The following is a 22,745-nucleotide window of genomic DNA, read 5'->3' as shown; positions in this document are numbered from 1 at the left end:
CAGAAGATAGAAGCCAAAGATTTCTGAGCAGATATACACCGGGAATAAAGGCAAGTGCAGGCACCCTTTGATCATATTGTACCTATGAACTTTAAATACATTTACTTTCCATTGCATGTGTCTTAATACTGCAAACCCTAAGGACATGACTAGTCTTCTACTATATTCCTTGTATACCTGGGTTTATACATGGGTAGTATAGTGAACAGTAGATATGCTTAGTTGCTCTACTCATCTAATCTATATAATAATAAAAATAATGATCTTGCTTAATAAATTCTAAAATGATGATAAATGATTAAATGATGAACAATGGTCACTTCGGTGATGGAGAGGTTGCGGTGCTTGCGAGCATCGTGGTTTGTTGAGGAAAGGGGGAGCGGGTATTGTTGGTTGGCCTGGTTGCCGGGCGTACCCGTCTCTGCTCTCCGTAAGGACTTAGTCAAGGAGCGGCCCCCTGAGACTTACAGTGCAGCTCCAAGCTATATGGCTCTAGCTTGACTAATTAGCAGGACCTCCACTAGTAGGGTGTTACTTTCCGGGTAGGCGTGAGGAAGTAACTTGGGTAATGAATATTAAGTTAGCGGCTGCTCGGTACGCCATGGCTATGGGTATCGACTGTTGAGCGCCCCGGCGAAAACTTGCGAGTGGCATCCTATTAGTTGGACCCTGTGAAAGGTCTCGTAGTGAAACCCTGTCTGCTCACCTTGGTAGTGTTTTGGTGAGTCGCGACCCCGGGCAAATGGGAATCACAACTTAGAGTGAAAGTGCACACCTCTGCAGAGTGTAAAACTGATATATCAGCCGTGCTCACGGTCACGAGCGGCCCAGACCCTCACTTGATGAGCAAATTGGAATCACATGGAACTTGGAGGCGGATTTTGGTTGAGGTTGCTACCTCGTGCTTTGGCGGAATGGCTATTCCGTGCTGGCAGGATTGCTATCCTGTGTTCTTAATTGGGATTGCTATCCCATGACCTTAATGGGGTTGCTACCCCGAGTTACTATCTGAGGTTGCTACCTCGGTAATAATAATAATGATGATGATTAATAAAATGGTTAATCTACTTCCATCTAATTAAGGGTTGGGATATTCTACTCACCACTAGTAATAGGTTGTTTAATAAAAGAATTGTAATAAAAGTGTACCAACTTAAAAGCTCACCTGCAGTTAAACAGTGTCAGCTTTTCCTTTGATTAAGCCTTGCATGTCATTATACTTTCCGCCTGTACTTGTTGAGTTCGACATGAACTCACCCTTGCTATTTCCCCCACACCCCCAGTGTGTAGTAAAGTGCTGCTCAGAAGAAGAACAAAGAATGCTATGGAGTTTTCTAGAAGCTTATCATAAGTGCTTGGCGTACGGAGCCCCCAGTCAACCGTCCCTGAGAAGAATGGAGCCTAAGAAGTTTAGGTACTGTTTCCGCGTACTCTGATGTTTGTAAGTGTTAATATAAATATGTTTTCCGCTATACATAACATTGTTTTTCTGATATTTCTATTCCTTGTTGTATGTGTGGACTTCCTGGGCACACATATGACGACTCTGGTCTTATTTTAAAAGCCAGGGTGTGACAACTCATAATTAGTAGTAGATTGTTCCAATAATAGTCATAATTAAAACTGATCAACTAAAATGCTACCGCAGTCAAACCAAGTCAGCTTTACCTTGTTTTAAGCCTTGCATGTCATTACTTTCCGTCTGTGCTTGCTGAGTTCGACATGAACTCACCCTTGCTATTTCCCCCACACCCCCAGTGTGTAGTAAAGTGCTGCTCAGAAGAAGGATTAAGATATCATGAAGTTTTCTCGAGGCTTATCAGAAGTGCTTGGTGTACGGAGCCCCCAGTCAACCGTCCCTGAGAAGATTGGAGCCTAAGAAGTTTAGCTACTGTTTCCACGTACTCTGATGTTTGTAAGTGTTAATATAAATATGTTTTCCGCTATATATAACATTGTTTTTGATATTTCTATTCTTTGTTATATGTGTGGACTTCCTGGGCACATATATGATGACTTTGGTCTTATTTTAAAAGCCAGGGTGTGACAAGAGCTCAGGATACATTTGATTGAAATGGGTACCATTCCAATTGTCAAGCCACATGAAGCAAGTGGAACCATTCTGAATATGAATCAAAGCCATCTCTTTGTAAGAATGCATTAGTTTTAAAATGTCCCTCCACCAGAAGGAGCCTCTGAAAGGTTTATGCAGAGAAAGCAGATTATTCCTGGAGTAATAATGTTCCTAGACCAAATGAACCCAAGGGATTGCCAACTTATTAAATAATTTATGTAGAAACTTCATGAGTAAACTTTCATTGTGAGCTTGAAGATCAAGCACTCCAAGTCCCCGTTCAATTTTTGGTCTACAAACCAAGGGCCAGGCAGCTTTTGATGGCTTCTTACAATTTAGGTTTGACCCTCTCCAAAGGCAATGCTTCATGAACTTGTCAATCTGCTTAAGAATTGTCTTGGGAATAAAAAAGGTACACATAGCAAAAGTTGGTAGGGCATTAAGCACATCATTTGTTAACTGCAATCTGCTAGCTTCAGAGAGGAGGGATGAAAAATTTACTAATCTCCTTTCACATTTGGAAACAAGAGGCCAAAACTGAGCAACCAAGGGTTTGTTAAAACTAAGTGGCAGACCCAAATAGGTGAAGGCCAAGGTTTGTTTGCTGCAACCCAAGACCTCGTTCAGGGTGTCCAAGCTTTCATCAGATATGTTGATAGGAACCATGAAGGATTTGTCAAAATTCACTTTCAAACCAAAAGACTCTGCAAAGACATGTAATATGTCTTTAAGGTGTTGCAGTTGAGTAACATCCCCTTGCATGAAAATGAGTGTATCATCGGCATATTGAAGGTTGGAAAATTAGTGTCTTACTCCAGAGGCAGGGGTAAAGCTAGTCTATTATTAGTGCAGGCAAGATTGATGACTGATTGAAGAACATCATCCGCTAGAACAAAAAGCAACAGTGATAAAGGGTCACCCTGTCTGACCCCCCTTCTACAATGGAACACTTTACCTAGGATCCCATTAAGAAGAACAGAAGAAGTACCTGCTGTGAAAATCAACTTCATCCAATTAATCCATTTTGTGGGAAAACCTTTATGCTCCATTTTTTGTAACATTAAGCCATGTTCCACTTTATCAAAAGTTTTTTAAAGTCCATCTTTTAGATTGATGACACATGCAAATATTCCAAAGCCCATGCAACACAGTCTTGAATGGTTCTATTCTTGATAAAACCATATTGGTTTTTGTGAATCGGAGAAGGGAGCACAAGTTGCAATCTATTGGCAAGTAACTTAGTTATGAGCTTAGCAGAGTTATTGAGCAAAGAGATGGGTCTAAAATCAGAAACCATTAAAGGATCATCTTTTTTGGGAACTAGGGTTATGTAAGAGCCATTGATGCTTTGTAAACAGATATTTTTAGAGTAAAAAGCTTCACAAAGATCATAGAAATCTTGACATATCAGGGTCCAACATTTCTTCAAAAAGTCAGTATTGAAACCATCTAGCCTGGGATTTGTCAGAAGGGAGGTGCTTCACTATTGCATCAATTTCTCCATGTGAGAAGGGCTCAATCAAGCTTGAGAGATCCACATTATTTTGTAACAAACTTGGCAAGTCTAAGTGGACTTGCGAGAAATTGGTAGTACCTAGTCTGTCTTTAAAGGAATTCCAAATGAGATTGTCTTTATCCTCATGATTGAATAGAGACTGACCATGATCATTGATTAGCTGAGTAATTAGACTGCGCCTATGCTTAACAGTAGCATTTGCATGAAAAAAACTTGTATTTGCATCTCCAAGGGTTACCCATTTGACTGTTCCCCTTTGCTTCCAGTATGTTTTTTGTTGCTAAAGCAAGGAAATGAGCTTGTCCTCCAAAATGGATATGAAATTCCATTCTACAAGGGCAAGATCTCTGAAATCCTCCAATAAATTGAGAAAATCTAACACAAGCTTAACATGTGAAATGTTTTGCTTTAAGTTGGATAGAAACATTTTCCAGAGCTTCAACACCTTTCTCAAGTTTTTAAATTTGGCAGTTAACAACTTAGCAGCATCAGAATGATGGGATTCAGTAGTCCAGCCCAGGGCAACCTGATTTAAGAAATCATCACACTGTAACCAATAGTTTTCAAATCTTAAGATATGCATTTTGGGGATAGAAGTGGAGATAGAGATGAGACAAGGGACATGATCTGAAGTTTCAGTTGTTAATGTAGCGACACTGGTAGTAGGGTAGTTAAGAGTCCAGCTAGCAGAGGTAAAAAACTAGTCAAGATGTTCCAACAGAGGTGGATTTTGTTTATTGGACCAAGTAAATCACTTTCCTTTTAAAGGTAACTCAATCAGGCCTAGAGCACTGATAGCTTCATTAAAAAGATAAATTTCTGCATGATCAACACCTTCTCTATTTCTGTCAGCAGTACGATAAAGACTAAAATCACCTACTAAAAGCCAATCCACATGATCAGGCATTTGAATCTGTTTAAACCAACTAAGGAACTCTCTTTTGCCTTGAGAAGTGCAAGGAGCATAGATATTGGTCAGGATCCAGGTTACATTAGTATGGAGAGAGGTGAACTCAATCAAAACAACATAAGCATTCTGAAAGATCAAAGTGCCAGATAAAATAGCACTGTTCCAAACGATAATAGAACCACCAAACGCTCCAACAGAGGGAAAAATCAAAATCATCGAAGGAGGATGGTCAAAAATTACGAAGATAGGCAGGATCAAAGTTATCACGTTTGGTCTCTTGCAAACACAAAATATCACAATTATTATTACAAAGCCTATCACGGATAGCATTCTATTTTGTGTCTGAGTTTATCCCCCTGATGTTCTAGGACAAAATATTCCACTGTCTAACTCCCATCTCCTACAACTAAAAAAATCAAAAGTAAGACCATCAGATGGTGCGATATTTTTTAGGGTCGTTTCCGTCTCCCCTCTTCGTGCGAAACCATGGCAGGTGGAAGGGTGGAAATTGAAATAAAAAATAAGAAAATATTTCTGATGTAAATTTATAATCAGAGACGTGGAAGGGTGCGAAATGAAATAAAGAAAAAAAAGATTCCTAATATAAAATTTCATCTACATAACAAAAATTTCGGTCCTATCTCTTTTCTCACAACTAAAAAGACTAAAACTAAGACATCTTTTTGATGTGACAATTAACTTCGACTCACTATCACTTCATTCGTGCGAAAAAATCCACCACACTACCCGCTCCCCCTCCCTCGTGCAACATGCAAGGAAACCCACCGACAGGAAGGCAAGTCAAATCATCAATCACGTAATAATCGGAGGAGCAGTTCCGCAGCCAAAAATTAAAAAAAAATCAATCAATCACCCTAACAAACGGAGGAGCAGTTCCACAGCAAAAATCAATCCTGCGATCACCCCACGCCGGCCGCCAGTTACGCAATCTCTGTCCTCATAATTAACGAGAACATTCATATATCCAAGGACGATGAAGGAAAGGAATTTTCACCAGCGACAAAGGCTATCATCTGCTCAGGTCTTCGTGTTCGTCGGCCCCTTTCGTCGGGCCCTTCACTGGCGATGAGAACCCCCACGCCACGGCCCTTCGCCATCCTACATCCCGCTGCCGCTGCTCTGTGACACCACCGGCACACCGCAGGCCAGGTGCTAAACTTTTCGGTCCCTTCACCTGGTTTTTGTCGAGCCCTTCACCGGCGGCGAGAGGTACGCCCACTCCTTTCTATCACCTTTATGCTATGCAAAACCGATCATTTGGCTATTTGTATTTGGACCTGATTTAATTACAGTTGTATATATGTATTATGTGCACACCTAATGTTTGGATCCGTTCCTGTTGTTTGAGCTTTGATCTGCTTTTGCTCTGAATGTTCCTATCCCTTGTACTCCTCATCCCCCCCACCTGCTGGTATTTGGATACATAGTGTGAGTGGGATAGGGATATATGATTATGAGATATAAATATGTGGTTTTCTGGCTTGGGTGAAAGTATCCGGTGGCCATTGTAGTTCTTCATACATTAGGATGAGTAAATTGTGTATCAAGAGAATGGAGGGCTTGGTTTCCATGATTGAGAACAGAAAATATTTTAAAATCATTTGATTATTTGTTAACAGCACCATGTATCTAAAATGGTCTCAGGGTGTCATGGGCATAAAGAGGGGCGCCGTAGTGCGCAAGTGTCCTAGTTGGGCATTAAGCCCATTAGTATTAATTAGTGTCTCTCTTAGTTATTTGTCTATAGGAATACTACCATATTGTCTAGGCACAAGATGTGCTAGTCCTATATACCTTTTATATTCAGCCCATGGGGCACAACGGAAAGCAAGAATTATTATCTACAATGTGTTAATTAGTGTCTCTCTTAGTTATTTGTCTATAGGAATACTACCATATTGTCTAGGCACAAGATGTGTTAGTCCTATGTACCTTTTATATTCAGCCCAAGGAGGCTGAACACATGGGCTGAATATAAAAGGTACATAGGACTAACACATCTTGTGCCTAGACAATATGGTAGTATTCCTATAGACAAATAAGTAAGAGAGACACTAATTAACACTATAATGGGCTTAATGCCCAACTAGAACACTTGCGCCCTACGGCGCCCCTCTTTATGGCCATGACACAGGGAAAGCAAAAGAATGCTTTGAAACGGAAAACAACATTGGTCTGAATGTTGTGAGTGCCATGCGAGAAGCCTAGAAGGAAGCATAATTTCAATTTGAAGGTAATGTTCCCTACAATTCCTATATGTTTCTCATGTATGTGCCTCCATTCTTTTTAGTATGTCGTTAGTCTTTGACCGTGTCAAAAAATAAATTTAGTGGTTTGTACTGTGGGGATATGGGGCCATGGGAGAGTAGTGATATTACTGTTGTTTGACAGTTTTTTTATCACATACACATCCTTTGAGTAGTGATATTATTCTCTCATTGTTTTTGCAGGCCGACCCGCATCATGGCAATGGCGAACCTGATGAACGACTTCCTCCAATATGAAGGGGTGATGCATGTCGACAGAGGGCACATGCAAGCTTAGGGACTCTTTTTTTCTCTCTTTCATAAGATGCGGTGGCCACTTTGATATCTCCAGGTAAAGTTGCTACTGTCAATTGTTCTTCGGGCTTAGTGTATATGCTTATTTGTTCCCTCCAAAAGATCCCATAGACGATATTAAGCTCCCGAGCATTGATTTTGTCACTAAAATTCATTCTCCATATTTCTTTTGTCACTACTTTCGAAAGAGAAGCCATATAGGAATTCAAAGCTGACAGAGTTCAGCTGAAATACCAACTAAGCATGTAAGTGTTTTCAATCGGCAGCACTCAGTTACGCTCGACAACCTCCCTCTCAAGGTCAATAAATTGAGTCCATGTGCTCAGAGATATTTAGGTGATTCAAAAACTAATCTCATAGTTTGTTGTCCCACTAGAGTTATTCTGGATCCTTGTGTATTAATTGGATATACACTTACACAAATATGAGATTTGGACATTTGGTGCTATTGTATCTTGTACCCAATCCATGCATAAATTAATTCCATAATTTCCCCCTAACACCATGTACTCAAAAAGTTTGGGCATTACTAAATTACTTGGGATCAAGTCAAATGTGTGGATTTTATGATAGTTGCAAAGCAGAGCAGCGGCCTGAACTAAACCTGCCCTTACTAACATGCACATAGTTCATGGCATGCATCACGGTAGAAAAATTCACAAATACCTTTCTCTGAACTCTGATAAGGAATACATGAATTTTATGCCTAAAAATTATGCTGACATTTGTGAAAAATGGCAGTAGCTTGAGGACAGCTTAGAGGACATCACTATGCCAAAAGAGCACAAAGGAGACACCTCAACTAGTGACTCCAAACTAAAACGCGTCACTAATAAGTATAATAGTGACACGGATGAACGAAACACGTCACTGATTAGTTGTTACCCATGCCTTAGGAACAAGACGCGTCACTAATGACAAGATACCGGTGACTCATCCTAAGAAAACGAGTCATTGATAATTGAAGTGACGCGTCTTAGCTAGGAGTGTCACTGCTATATATACATACTAGTGACGCTTCCCAAGAATATGCGTCACTATTAATAGCAGTGACACATACGTCACAAATATAGAGAGATAGTAGTGACTCTTCCCAACAAAACGCGTCACTCCTATCAAGAGTGACACATATTGTCTAGACGCGTCACTCTTATTTTTAATATCAGTGACTCTTCTTGTTGAGCCGCGTCACTGATCACATGGCCGGAAATTTCCCTTTGTTTAACCAGATGAATCGTCGTGTTGCTGTGGCTATCCTCCTCCAGTCGAGCCGCCACCAGAGAAGGTACAGGTCGCTGGCTGTCCTCCAGCAGTCGAGCCTAGCTGTAGAAGCACACCATGCACGCCTGCTACCGTACCCCTCTTTGATCTGCCCCTTCGTGCCATCGCCTGCCGCAACCAGGAGCCATAGATGAGGAGGGACGCCACCGGGGTCAGGGGCTAGAGCCCCACCGCACGAGAGGGTCATGCCCTCCGGCCTGCAGCAGCACAGCCGCTCAAGCCGCCACAGGTCGCTGGCATGCACCGCTGAAGGGTCGAGATGGCGGACTAGAGGGGGGGGGGGGGGTGAATAGTCCTTTCTAAAACTTATCGCGTCGGCTAACCAAAACAAATGCGGAATTAAATCTATCGGTCTAGCCAAGACTACACCCCTCTATCTAAGTTCTCTAGCACCTTGAAAAGATCCTAAACAAGCAAGCAAGGTGCTACCTTAGCAAGAGCTCACCTAACCAAATCTAGAAGCAAGGTCACACAAACCTATGCAACTAGTACTTTACAAACCGGGGGAGCTCCTACACAAACTAGTGAGGCAAAGCGCACAAAGCCTAAGCTCACTAGCAAGCTCAATAACAAGGCAACTAATGCCAAATTAGAGAGCGCAACTTACTTAGCTACACAAACTAAGCAATGTGACTAACAAGGTTACACAAACCAAATTAGTCACGCAAGGGAACTACTTCTAGCTACACAAGCAAGAAGGTAACTAGCAAGCTACACAAGCTAACTAATTAAAAGAGCAACTACATAAGCACAAGTATATGAATGTAAGAACAAGCTTGTGTTAGGGACATGCAAACCAACGGGAAGAACAATGTTGACACGATGATTTTCTCCCGAGGTTCACTTGGTTGCCACCAAGCTACGTCCCCGTTGAGACAAGCTCCAAGGTTGCCGCCGGTCCTCTTGCTAGTGGTGACCCGCAAGTCACACTCTCCCACGTGGAGTGCTTACCACAAGCTCTAGCACTTGACCCGGCCGGACCACTTGTCGCTCTTCACGTCTCGCTCAACTAGAGTTGCTCTTCGCGATCCCCGCGGGGTGAGCACCGTACCCCTCACAATCTCTTCTCCGGAGCACCGCACAATCTCCTTGCGTGCTTCGACGGAGTCACAAGCCACCAAGCCGTCTAGGAGGTGGCAACCTCCAAGAGTAACAAGCACCACCGGCTTGCAACACGAACACCTAGTGCCACTCGATGCAATCTCTCAATGCAACGCACTAGAATCACTCACTCGCTATTGATTCGCACTCTTGCAAGCACAAGTGAGTTAGAGGCTTTCCTAGCACTCCCCAAGCATGGACACTAAGTCCCAAGGGTGCTCAGCACCAGCCAAGGCCGGCCACCACTTCTATTTATAGCCCTAAAGGCTAAACTAGCCGTTGCCCCTTCACTGGGCAAAAGTCGTGAGCACCGGACGCTCACAGGGAGCCACCGGACGCTGGAACAGTGCGTCCTGTGCTCCAAAAACAGCCACGTGTCACTAGCCGTTTGAACTTGACCGTTGCCGCCAACGGCTAGCACACGCACGCGCGTCTGGAACAATAGCACCGGACTCTCTGCTGCTTCACACCGGACGGTCCGGTGCTCACCGGACTCACACGCAGAGAGCAACGCAAACTTGCAGCAGCACCGGACTCTCAGCGTCCTATGCCACCGGACGCTGGAACAGTGCGTCCTGTGCCACCGGACGCTGGAACAGTGCGTCCTGTGCCTGCAGTTCAACTTGTTAGGTTGCTAACTTCTAGCTCCGAACTCCAAATTCGATGATCTTGGACATTTTGGAAAGCTTACTTAGAGTACTATCCAATATATATGAATACTCAATCCGAATCAAAATGGATCAAAGCAGTATTCCAATCTAAAGGCCATCCTAATGTCCGGAGAACACCGAACGACTTCTCTCTCTTCTCCAAGTTGAACAAAATCAACTTCAACACCTTCTCCTTTGCAAATGTGCCAACACCACCAAGTGTACACCACCATGTATAAGTGTGTTAGCATTTTCACAAATATTTTCCCAAAGGAGTTAGCCTCTCAACTTGCCACGCCACTCGATCCTAACACGTATGCAAAGTTAGATCGCTCAAGTGGCACTAGATGACCGATATGCAAACAAGTTTGCCCCTCTTGATAGTACGGCCATCTATCCTAAATCCGGTCATAAACTTCTCTACACACCTATGACCGGTGAAATGGAAAAGCCCTAGGTTATACCTTTGCCTTGCGCTTTCCATCCCATCTCCTCCAATGTTGATGCAACACATGCACCAACCAATCACCAAATGATATGATCCACTTCATATCATCACGTGACCGTATTGGTTCATCGATCTTGACCTCACTTGCTCTTCACTGTTGCCTCGGTCCATCGGCGCCAAGTCTTGCTCAAGCTTCACCGTCACACGCGGTCCTTCGCTTCAAAGCCTCCGACTTGCCCTTCACTCTTGCAACCGGTCCATCGAGCCAAGCCTCATCTTGATCTTCTCCACCTTGGTCACATGACTCCATGTCATGTCTCATATGCAATGAGCTCCTCCATCATCACATCATCACCTGTGGACTAATCTCCTGTGTATCTCATATAAACACTATTAGTCCACCTAAGTTGTCACTCAATTACCAAAACCAAACAAGGACCTTTCAAACTCCCCCTTTTTGGTAATTGATGACAACTCTACAAAGATATGGAAATTAAGCTTTTTCAAGCTAGCACTTCACACAAGTGTAAATTGCTAACTTGATTTGGATTTTATGCTACTTATCCAACATTTAAGCTCTATGTCAAGATTTGGATAAGCACCATAAAACCCTACTAAGTGCTAAGGTGTATAGAATAAACCTTTGTAGCTTGATACCAAATTCGATATCATTTGAAGTATTCAATGTACACCATCCTTAGCACCATGAGTAGCTAGACAACAAAAACACTAGAAACCCCGTGAGATCAACATTATAAGCAAGGGTCTAGTCTTTATTCAAAGAACACAAGTCTAGCTACCAACCTATGCATGCTAGTTATCATATCATCAATCAAGTTCTATAACTAGCATACACCACACAAGCATGCATATTGAATTTAGAAACTTATGCATTGCAAGCAAGCACATGAATATGCACAAATCAAATGCAAACAATCAATGTTCATGAGCTTGCTCCCCCTACTTGTGTGCTTCTCTTTTGTCCAAGAATTTTGATCCATCTCTTTTCCTTAATGTTGCTCCCTTGTCCATGTCCATCTTTGATCTTTCACCTTTGAAACATATCTTTTGTTGTCCAACTTATCCCATGATTATATCTTTGTTCCAACTTCTCCCCCTTTGTCATCAATTTCCATAAAAGGTATGTGATACCAATTAAATCTTGATACCAATTGAGAAAGAGTGAATCTCATTGTGACAAAGGATTGCATTGGGATAGATGGTTGAGGCTTGAATTTTGCATTTTTGACGGACATCACCATATGTGTTGGAATGACATTACTTGAATTGCTCTTGAGATACCACATAGGATCTTTGACCTTGATACCATTTGGTGGGGCACTCCCCCTATGTCATAGCATGGGCCATTCACTTGTCAATCTTGTTGGTGAGGGAACTTCTCTTTGCTTGATGATCTCTTAACGTTGAGGATCACTTGTGGAACCACCTTCTTGTATGATAGATACCATATGTATAAATGTGATATTTGGAATATCTTGTCCGATATCATATGGGATTCTTCTATCAATTAAGGTCTTCTAGTATGGAACCACTTGTTTGTTTTTCTTGAACATTTGCTATCATAAGTACCAATTGTAGGATACCAAATGAGGAAACATTTGAGTTTAGATATCCATTTGCATTGTTGTCTGTTGTCTTGTTCTTGTACTCTAATCATCATGAGCTTCTAATTGTAGACTTGAACTATGTTGATTTGACTAAGCTTCCAAGTCCGGTTTGAACCAATGACAAGCTTTTTCACACCTCACATTAAGGGTTATCTTGCCAATGTTGTACTTGTCACTTGTTAACAATCCAAAATAGATCAAGTACTTGGGTTCACTAGCTCATGAACAAACTCATATACATACCACTAGATCAATTAATCATTCAAGCAATAGTGGTAGGTTATGAATTGAAAACTTTTCATTTGTTATGCATGATCCTATTAAGCATGTACTATATGCACTAACCGCATACTAGTAAGGGATGAAATGATCATGCACATTACAATGATACCTTTGCTATGTTGGAGTAGAGGATAGTCAATAAGATTCCAATTTAGCTCCAAATAGCAATGTGAAGTCCAACTATAAGCTTGGTGAAGACCAATTATAAATGCCAATTGATAGATCAAATCTTCACCCATATGAATTTAGAACCACTTTATGATCAAGTGCACTATCTTGTTGTGGTTGGCTTGCTTCTTCTTTTGACCATTGCTTGCATGAGAGATCTAATAAGAATACCACTTGAACATCATGACTAGCTCTCTTTTGGGTGTTGCTTGCTCTCTTGATCAATCCTTTTGATTGCTTCAACTAAGCATCTCAAATGTCCTTTAGATCACCACTTCCATGTTAGCCTTCCAAGCACCACACTTGGTTTACCCACTCCTCGGGCGGCACGCCCCTCACATAGGGAGAAGTGACCTCTCTCCAAAGAACCATTCTTGACACTTACTTGAATTGCATTGATTGATTGATTCAAGTGATGGACTTAATATGATGAGTAACCATGAATCCCCTTTTTTAAGTCCTTTTCTTTCTACTTGTTTAAGTCCTTTTCTTTCTACCAAATGATTTCCAATAGTCACTAGAACTTAAACTTCATCTTCATCTTGAGTTTGATCTTGATCTTCAATTTGAGTACTAAATGTGTACACCAAGTACATTCCACAATCAAATGACCTTGTACTCATTATTTGTCATGCTTCAAGATCAATTCAAAACCAAACTTAGGTGCCTCAAACACTTGTAAACATGTTTCCAACTTGAGGACCTTTCAATTGAAGTGACTCTAGATCAAACCAATAATTGTCACTTTTCTGGCAGATTCTGTACCCTTTAAAGAAATATCTATATCTCACAATGTACAGATCCAAATACCACGAAATTTGGTGGAGATGTGATTCACTAAGGCATCTAGCAGCTGTAAAAATTTGAGCTTCATTTGACTTCTAGATTGCTACCAGATTTCAATTCTTCCACCACTGCTACATGCTGAAAACTGCTGCACTATAGCTGATAAGATCTACTTCAAAACCGAAGTGTCCCTTATCCAATTCTCATGAAATTTCTACAGAATCTTCTATGATAAGTGTATAGCATGCGTACCAAATTTCAAGCCATTTCAATAAGATTTGATCACTCAAAAGCAGACTTGATCTCAGCTAGCTCAGATTCTCTATGTTGGACAGATTTCAAGCAATTGAGCTATACTTTTTCAAATTGAATCAAACTTGAAATCAACTTGATTGAATGCATTCACAAGACATATATCAATTCAATCCACTTACTAAAAGTCATCTCATGAACTTATCCAACCCAAATCAATCCAAACTTGATTACTAATTATTTTATCCATTCAATCATCTTATAGCAAGCAACATTGCATATATATCCAATTCAATCAACTCATATGCACCCAAATAAATGTGATCAACAAATATATACCTTGGTTATCTCATGATCATCTAATTTGCAAGCTTCAACTCATGTATTTGCAAGCCATCAAAACTTGAATATTTGCACTTGTATGTTATAGCACTTGGACTTCACTATCTTGTCATGGCATTGGGTTTGGATGTGCACTAAGCTTCAATACTTGACTCAATCATATGATTAACAATTATAGGATCAATTGAATCAAGTCTCCAATGCCGATGGTACCTACAAGCAATCATCCACTTTTTGATGGTACCCAAACTAGTTTGGGTCCTCTCAAGTTAGGTGCAACATACTTAGGCATAGCCTTAGTATGAGTAGCGGGATGTTTTGCAATAGCAACCATAGAGGTATCATTACCATCCTTTCTAAGCATAGAATTATCATCAATTGAAATAGGCTTAGAATTATTACCTAGGGGACATGAATGAGCCATGTGTCCCCTTTCCCGGCATAAGTAGCAACTTCTTTTGGATTGAGCCTTTTCTTTCTTGCTCATATGTTGCTTCTCATTGCCTTGCCTCTTGAGAGTTGCTTGAGCCTTCTTCTCAAGCTTGGTAGGACACCTCGAGGCAAAGTGTCCATCATCCTTGCTCATCATCTTGGCATCTTGGATTTGCATTGGATGCCTTGCTCTTCCACCCCTTCTTGTTTTCTTCTTCTTCTTCATCAAGTCATCACCATCATGGTTGATATTGACTTGAGCTTGGGGTGTCTTCTATTGCTCAACTTGTGGCTTAGGTTGAGGCTCTTCTTGTTGCTTCACCAATTGCTTGGTTGGGCACATTGAGGTGAGATGACCCCAAGTGCGGCACTTGAAGCACTTGACATGCTTGAGCCTCTCTTCTTCTTTTATCTTCTTGAGCTTCTCTTTGTTTGGGCAACCCTTAGCAAGATGTCCCACTTCATGGCACCGATAGCACATGAAATGAGAAAGCTTCCTCTTTTCTTGCTTTCTTTCGCCCTTTGTCATCTTCTTCTTGAAGCCAAGGCCACATTTGTCACCATAGTTTCTTTGAGTCTTCAATATATGCTCAAAGGTGACTTTTGAATTATAGCACCTCTCTAGCTTGTTGCTCAAATTCTTCACTTGTTCATTGAGCATATTGTTCTCCTTCAAAAGGTTAGTCTCACAAGACATAGAAGTAGAACAAGCATCTAATTGTGAAGAACATGGCATAGATAATAAATCATCGCAAGAGGTGGATACATGCTTCTTGCCTACATCACAAGGGTTAGTAATATCACATGATTGATCATTTGACCCAAATGATGAGCTCTCACTAGTTTTAGTTTCTTCATTAGAAAGCTTCTTAGTGAGAAAAGCATGATCTTTTATTAAGTTATCATGAGTAACACAAAGTTCCTCATGAATCAATTTTAGCTCCTCATGTGAACAAGTAGTAACATAAAGTAGATGCTTTTGTTGTTCACATGTGGTCTTTAGAAATGAGTTTTCATTTTTCAATTTACTTGTTTTTGCCATCTCATTTCTTAAAGCTTTGGTGAGTCTACATACAAGCTCAAAATTTGGATCATCACAATCAACAATCACACCTCCAATAGATACCTTGCCGTCGCCGTGAGACATGGAGGAATGTGATGAAGTGGATGAGCTTGTAGAAGCATCACTGTCATAGCCATCATCTTCATCTTCACTTGACCATGAGGTGGAGCAATCCTCCACAACCACCTTGTTGTGGTCATGCTCAACATCCTCATGTATCTCCACCTTTGGTTCCTCCTTTTTGAACTTGCCATCATCCCATGTGGAGGAATCACCGAAGGTGTGTTTGATAGACTCCCACATTTCATATGCGGTTCCTTTGGAGTTTATCCTATCAAACAACTCAAAGCTCAAAGATTTCATTAGATAACAATAAGCTTCACAATCAAGTTCAAAGAGAACCTTTTGAGCTTTGGTGAGATTCTTATGGTCCAAGTTGTGTGTGAGACCATTAGTGACAATCCACCAAAATTTAGGTCCCTTTGCACGAAAATGATCAAGCATGTGATTTTTCCAAAGTGCAAAGTTTGTACCATCAAAAATGTGTGTCTCACAATCATCTATCCCACTAGACGCCATCCTCTCGGGTCGGTGAAGACCACAAATGAGAGACCAAGCTCTGATACCACTTGAAGGGTCGAGATGGCGGACTAGAGGGGGGGTGAATAGTCCTTTCTAAAACTTATCGCGTCGGCTAACCAAAACAAATGCGGAATTAAATCTATCGGTCTAGCCAAGACTACACCCCTCTATCTAAGTTCTCTAGCACCTTGAAAAGATCCTAAACAAGCAAGCAAGGTGCTACCTTAGCAAGAGCTCACCTAACCAAATCTAGAAGCAAGGTCACACAAACCTATGCAACTAGTACTTTACAAACCGGGGGAGCTCCTACACAAACTAGTGAGGCAAAGCGCACAAAGCCTAAGCTCACTAGCAAGCTCAATAACAAGGCAACTAATGCCAAATTAGAGAGCGCAACTTACTTAGCTACACAAACTAAGCAATGTGACTAACAAGGTTACACAAACCAAATTAGTCACGCAAGGGAACTACTTCTAGCTACACAAGCAAGAAGGTAACTAGCAAGCTACACAAGCTAACTAATTAAAAGAGCAACTACATAAGCACAAGTGTATGAATGTAAGAACAAGCTTGTGTTAGGGACATGCAAACCAACGGGAAGAACAATGTTGACACGATGATTTTCTCCCGAGGTTCACTTGGTTGCCACCAAGCTACGTCCCCGTTGAGACAAGCTCCAAGGTTGCCGCCGGTCCTCTTGCTAGTGGTGACCCGCAAGTCACACTCTCCCACGTGGAGTGCTTACCACAAGCTCTAGCACTTGACCCGGCCGGACCACTTGTCGCTCTTCACGTCTCGCTCAACTAGAGTTGCTCTTCGCGATCCCCGCGGGGTGAGCACCGTACCCCTCACAATCTCTTCTCCGGAGCACCGCACAATCTCCTTGCGTGCTTCGACGGAGTCACAAGCCACCAAGCCGTCTAAGAGGTGGCAACCTCCAAGAGTAACAAGCACCACCGGCTTGCAACACGAACACCTAGTGCCACTCGATGCAATCTCTCAATGCAACGCACTAGAATCACTCACTCGCTATTGATTCACACTCTTGCAAGCACAAGTGAGTTAGAGGCTTTCCTAGCACTCCCCAAGCATGGACACTAAGTCCCAAGGGTGCTCAGCACCAGCCAAGGCCGGCCACCACTTCTATTTATAGCCCTAAAGGCTAAACTAGCCGTTGCCCCTTCACTGGGCAAAAGTCGTGAGCACCGGACGCTCACAGGGAGCCACCAGACGCTGGAACAGTGCGTCCTGTGCTCCAAAAACAGCCACGTGTCACTAGCCGTTTGAACTTGACCGTTGCCGCCAACGGCTAGCACACGCACGCGCGTCTGGAACAGTAGCACCGGACTCTCTGCTGCTTCACACCGGCCGGTCCGGTGCTCACCGGACTCACACGCAGAGAGCAACGCAAACTTGCAGCAGCACCGGACTCTCAGCGTCCTATGCCACCGGACGCTGGAACAGTGCGTCCTGTGCCACCGGACGCTCAGCGTCCTGTGCCACCGGACGCTGGAACAGTGCGTCCTGTGCCTGCAGTTCAACTTGTTAGGTTGCTAACTTCTAGCTCCGAACTCCAAATTCGATGATCTTGGACATTTTGGAAAGCTTACTTAGAGTACTATCCAATATATATGAATACTCAATTCAAATCAAAATGGATCAAAGAAGTATTCCAATCTAAGGCCATCCTAATGTCCGGAGAACACCGAACGACTTCTCTCTCTTCTCCAAGTTGAACAAAATCAACTTCAACACCTTCTCCTTTGCAAATGTGCCAACACCACCAAGTGTACACCACCATGTATAAGTGTGTTAGCATTTTCACAAATATTTTCCCAAAGGAGTTAGCCTCTCAACTTGCCACGCCACTCGATCCTAACACGTATGCAAAGTTAGATCGCTCAAGTGGCACTAGATGACCGATATGCAAACAAGTTTGCCCCTCTTGATAGTACGGCCATCTATCCTAAATCCGGTCATAAACTTCTCTACACACCTATGACCGGTGAAATGGAAAAGCCCTAGGTTATACCTTTGCCTTGCGCTTTCCATCCCATCTCCTCCAATGTTGATGCAACACATGCACCAACCAATCACCAAATGATATGATCCACTTCATATCATCACGTGACCGTATTGGTTCATCGATCTTGACCTCACTTGCTCTTCACTGTTGCCTCTGTCCATTGGCGCCAAGTCTTGCTCAAGCTTCACCGTCACACGCGGTCCTTCGCTTCAAAGCCTCCGACTTGCCCTTCACTCTTGCAACCGGTCCATCGAGCCAAGCCTCATCTTGATCTTCTCCACCTTGGTCACATGACTCCATGTCATGTCTCATATGCAATGAGCTCCTCCATCATCACATCATCACCTGTGGACTAATCTCCTGTGTATCTCATATAAACACTATTAGTCCACCTAAGTTGTCACTCAATTACCAAAACCAAACAAGGACCTTTCAACCGCCTTTTCGTTCCCATGGCCAGCCTCGAGCACAGGTTACATCACCATTGCTCGTCTAATCTGCTGCCTGCTCTCTCCCAAAATCAATCTGTTCATTTCTAGCCCAATCTGCTCCATGGTGGCTCCAATTAGTGTCTAAAATTTAGTCTTTTTGGATCTTTTTGTTGGGATGGATTAGACATGATGTGGTGAGGCACTGGTTAAATTTAAACAAGTTTTGGTTTTCAATGTTTCTTTGCAAAATAGGCAGTAGGTGTGCTCTCTGTTCATGGAAATTTCATTTTACTGATTTTTCTGGGTTTGTCATTTTAAAACAGAGGGTTTGCATTGCTCCATTATTTCGCCTCAAAATTGTACCCCAGCATATTTAATACTACTATGAACTATATAATGAAAAACTGATTGAATTGCTGCTGTGGTTCTGCAAACTAAATTTAGAGACTACCTATGCACAAATGTTACAATGGTTTGATTAACTGAAGCTAATTAAGTTGACATCCTATTGCTTGGGCTTGGCTGCAGGAGTTGTACATTACACTTGGTGAGGTTCAGGGAACATAAATAAAGGTATGCTTAGGGACAATTCTCTTATAATTTGATATGTAGGTGATATGTATAATTTACTGAATATCTATAGCTGATAAGAACCTATATCTATAACTAGCTCACAGTTCTCTCTTTTTTCCTTGCAGCACTGATATGTATGATTTATTGGATTTCTTGCTGAGGTTTAGGGAATGGGCACTCCAGAGCTAAAATATTGGCGCACTTGAGCTTGGTGACGATCTCGGTAAGCTCATTACCCAAAGTATAGCACTTCCATTGCCCATATATAGCTCTTTCTTTCTAACTCTTGTATATCTTAAATTTCAGCACTTGAGTACCCTGTTCTAGCTAGTCATTGTCTTCTTTGGTTCTTAGTATTGTTGTCAAGTTTAGTTGAGTAAAATTTTAGGGTCTGACTAGATTTACATAGTCTAGCTAAGGTCTAATTCTGGTGCAACTTGTCTGTCATAGATCATCGGCTAGTCATCATTTCCTTTGGAGTGTCACTTTGATGCAATAGTAAATTTACTATTCAAGTAATCGTAGGCTTTTCATGGAAGGATTAGTTCATTTTATTTAATTTCATACTTTTGTAGATATGGAGGATCGGAGCTGGATGTCTCTTCACAATCGCACATGTCCTGAGTATTTAGATGGGCTGAAATCATTCATAAGCGTTCTATCATCCGAATTAACCATCAGTGTTGTGCGATTGCCATTAATATGGGTCCAGTGATGTACTGTGTGACTGAATAAGTTATGTCCAATGTTGTAATAGATTTCGAACAAGTTGTAAACCTATTTTGAATCTGTCAATGAATTTGATATAAATGTGGATCTATCAATGTAGTGTGTGACTTAATATTGATGGCTTTCATATATGTGTTGTGAACATGTGGTATGTGGCTCTGATGAAAAATACAAGTGACATTAATGACTAGACGCGTCACTGTTATGATCCTATTTCAGACATGTACTATTACCGCGTCACTTGTTTATATGGTGTCAGTGACACGTTAGGTTCACATGAGTCACTGATATCTAATTATTAGTGACGCGTGTTCTCACTGCGTGTCGCTCATATATCATTACTAGTGACGTGTATCCTCAGTGCGAGTCACTGATATGCCCTTATCAGTGACGCGGTTTATCAGTACGTGTCGCTGCTGTACTAACGATTAGTGACCCATGTATTAAATAAGCGTCACTGGTATTTTGACATCAGTGACGCGTGTACTAGATACACGCCACTAGTATATTCATATCAGTGACGCGTTTTTAAGCGTCACTAATTTGTCCACATCACAGACGCAATAAAAGTGACGCGTCCTTTCCGCGTCACTAATGACCCTCTAGACGCGTCACTAATTAGCTTTTTTGGCATAGTGCATCAAGAGTTGCTGCAGGAAGGCTCCGCAGGCACTCCACTCCCTAAATGTTAAATGTTGGGAGGTAAGAGCAACTCCAGCCCAAGTCCCTAAATTAAGCCCTTAAAGTTTTATTTATAAGCTATCATAAAAAAAGTAGGGGCTCAAATTAAGACCCAACTCCAATGGAAAAAAACAGACCAAGTCCTTATCTCACATATTCTTGTCTTGATTTATGGTGGGGAGAGAAAAGTGGGTGGAATCTATTGGATAGGGGGGTTCTAAATGTGAGGGGCTGAAACTATAATTTGGGAGGGCATGGAAAATGGGAGCCCAAGTAGGAGGTGGGTTGGAGTTGATTTTTTTGATCAAGTCCCTAGATTTAGAATAAGGACTTGTTTAGGAGGTGGGTTGGAGTTGCTCTAAGTGTAGTTCAACTTATGGACAACACATGAATAGTGCCATGTGTGTACTATGAAATCTGAATCAAGATGCTGCAACAATGTGTTTGTGGGTACTGTCAGATGTGCAATTGAGCTTATGGATAACAAATGATAATGAATAGTGTCATGTGTGTACTATGAACTCTGAATCAGGATGCTGCAACAATGTATTCGTCGGCACTGTCAGATGTACTTCCACGAGAAGATCTTGGAGACGACGGACATGATATCATGCCAATGACATGGCTGTATACTTGAACTGCCATGAAGGTTGACAGGGTATGCATGGGCTGCAGGATGACATGCTAACCACTAGCATAAAACTTGTTTCCCATTATTAGTGTAGCAACAGGGATTAACCATCTACTCCCTCCATACCCATAAAAAAAGTCGTTTTGGATAATATTTGGGTCAAACATAAGGAATATAAATCATAAATAACTTTTAAGTTGTTGAGTTTGGAAATGTGAAAACCATATGAATAGATTTGTCTTAAAAAATACTTTCATAAAAATATATATACCACTTTTTGATAAATATTTTTATAAAAATAACGAGTCAAAGTTAAGCTTTAGAGACTATGATGTTGTCCTAAATGACTTTCTTTATAGACATGGAGGAAGTATGTACTTGATGCTGGCATGCTATCTGCTGTAGATGAATATGAAATTGTAGTAAGACAGTCGGTAGTAGCAAGAGTGGACTCGAGGGCAGTTAATCACGCCTAATGATTTGTTTTTTGTTATTATAGTGCAACATACATATAATTTAAAAATATTATGACATTATTTTATTCTCAAAACAGTTATTGTATAAAAATATTTCATTGTTGTCGATCATTACAAATACAAAACTAACCTGTCCAAAATGGTGGTACACCACAAAGAAGAATGTACAGAAGCACTCCTGCACTACAAACATCAACCTCTAAACCATTCACCTACATAAAATCAAATTCAGTACATCAACATATGCCATGAAAGCAAGCAGCAAAGGAAATATGACAAACCACCACATCCCCTCATCAGGGTCATGCCGCCTATTCCCCTTCCTATCATCTTTCGAATCCTCGTACTTGGGTGCTGGTGGGAGGTCGATGGGAGGTCAGCCTTCTCAGGCTCCATTTTAGGAGGATCAAGATTCAAAGAACTCAATTCACCTATTTAATTTTTACAGTATTATTATCTTATCATGTGATCTGTGTGTTTTTAATATAAAATGTTAGCTATCCCGTAGCAACGCACGAGCATACTACCTAGTTATAACAAAAGCACAAAAGCAAGGAGGAGAACTGTGACAACATCAGTTCTTGGATTGTGAAGAAGTTCCAGCCTCCAGATCCTGATCAGCCGGTTCTTTAGCTGATTTCTTTCCTTTCTTTGATTTAGCAGCAGGCTTCTTAGAAGGGCCTTGATCCACCTCCTTTGCTAACCTTAACTTTTTGGCATTAGGTTTGTGCACTGCAGCTTTACTATTCTTAGCATAGAGTAGATTATCTGAAAGTTTTGTAGCTTCAATGTTGCAGAAAGCAGCTCCAAGATCCCGCACTACAGATGGAGAAAGAACCGGAGGATTAGGTGAGCATCCCAAATAATTTTTATCCTTGTAAATGGATGGTTTAAAACCTTTAGATTGATTATGAATTCGATCACTGCGCCTTAAATCAGCATCTAAAATGTATATCTTTTTACCTCTCTTCCCTTTGGGGGTGTCTTGCAGATGGAAGAAGCAGGAGGTGGTGTAGCTTGGCTTTTATCAAAAAGCACTTGGTCAGCATCACCATCAGAGGAATCAGCAGACTGTCTAGAATGATCTGCCATCAGAGAATA

At 41.5% G+C, this 22,745-nt stretch overlaps 1 long non-coding RNA gene across 1 annotated transcript; it reads left to right on the top strand.

The window, feature by feature from the left end:
• LOC110437473 lies at positions 6,538-19,970 on the top strand. Its single transcript, XR_002455525.1, has 5 exons — positions 6,538-6,754; positions 6,972-7,119; positions 19,083-19,127; positions 19,253-19,350; positions 19,703-19,970. It is a non-coding gene; the product is annotated as an uncharacterized LOC110437473 (long non-coding RNA).

The sequence above is a fragment of the Sorghum bicolor genome, chromosome 8 (genome assembly GCF_000003195.3).
Source record: "Sorghum bicolor cultivar BTx623 chromosome 8, Sorghum_bicolor_NCBIv3, whole genome shotgun sequence".
Lineage (NCBI taxonomy): Eukaryota > Viridiplantae > Streptophyta > Magnoliopsida > Poales > Poaceae > Sorghum > Sorghum bicolor.
The sequence above is the reverse complement of the archived record's forward strand: the minus strand, read 5'-3'. Positions and strand labels throughout refer to the sequence as shown.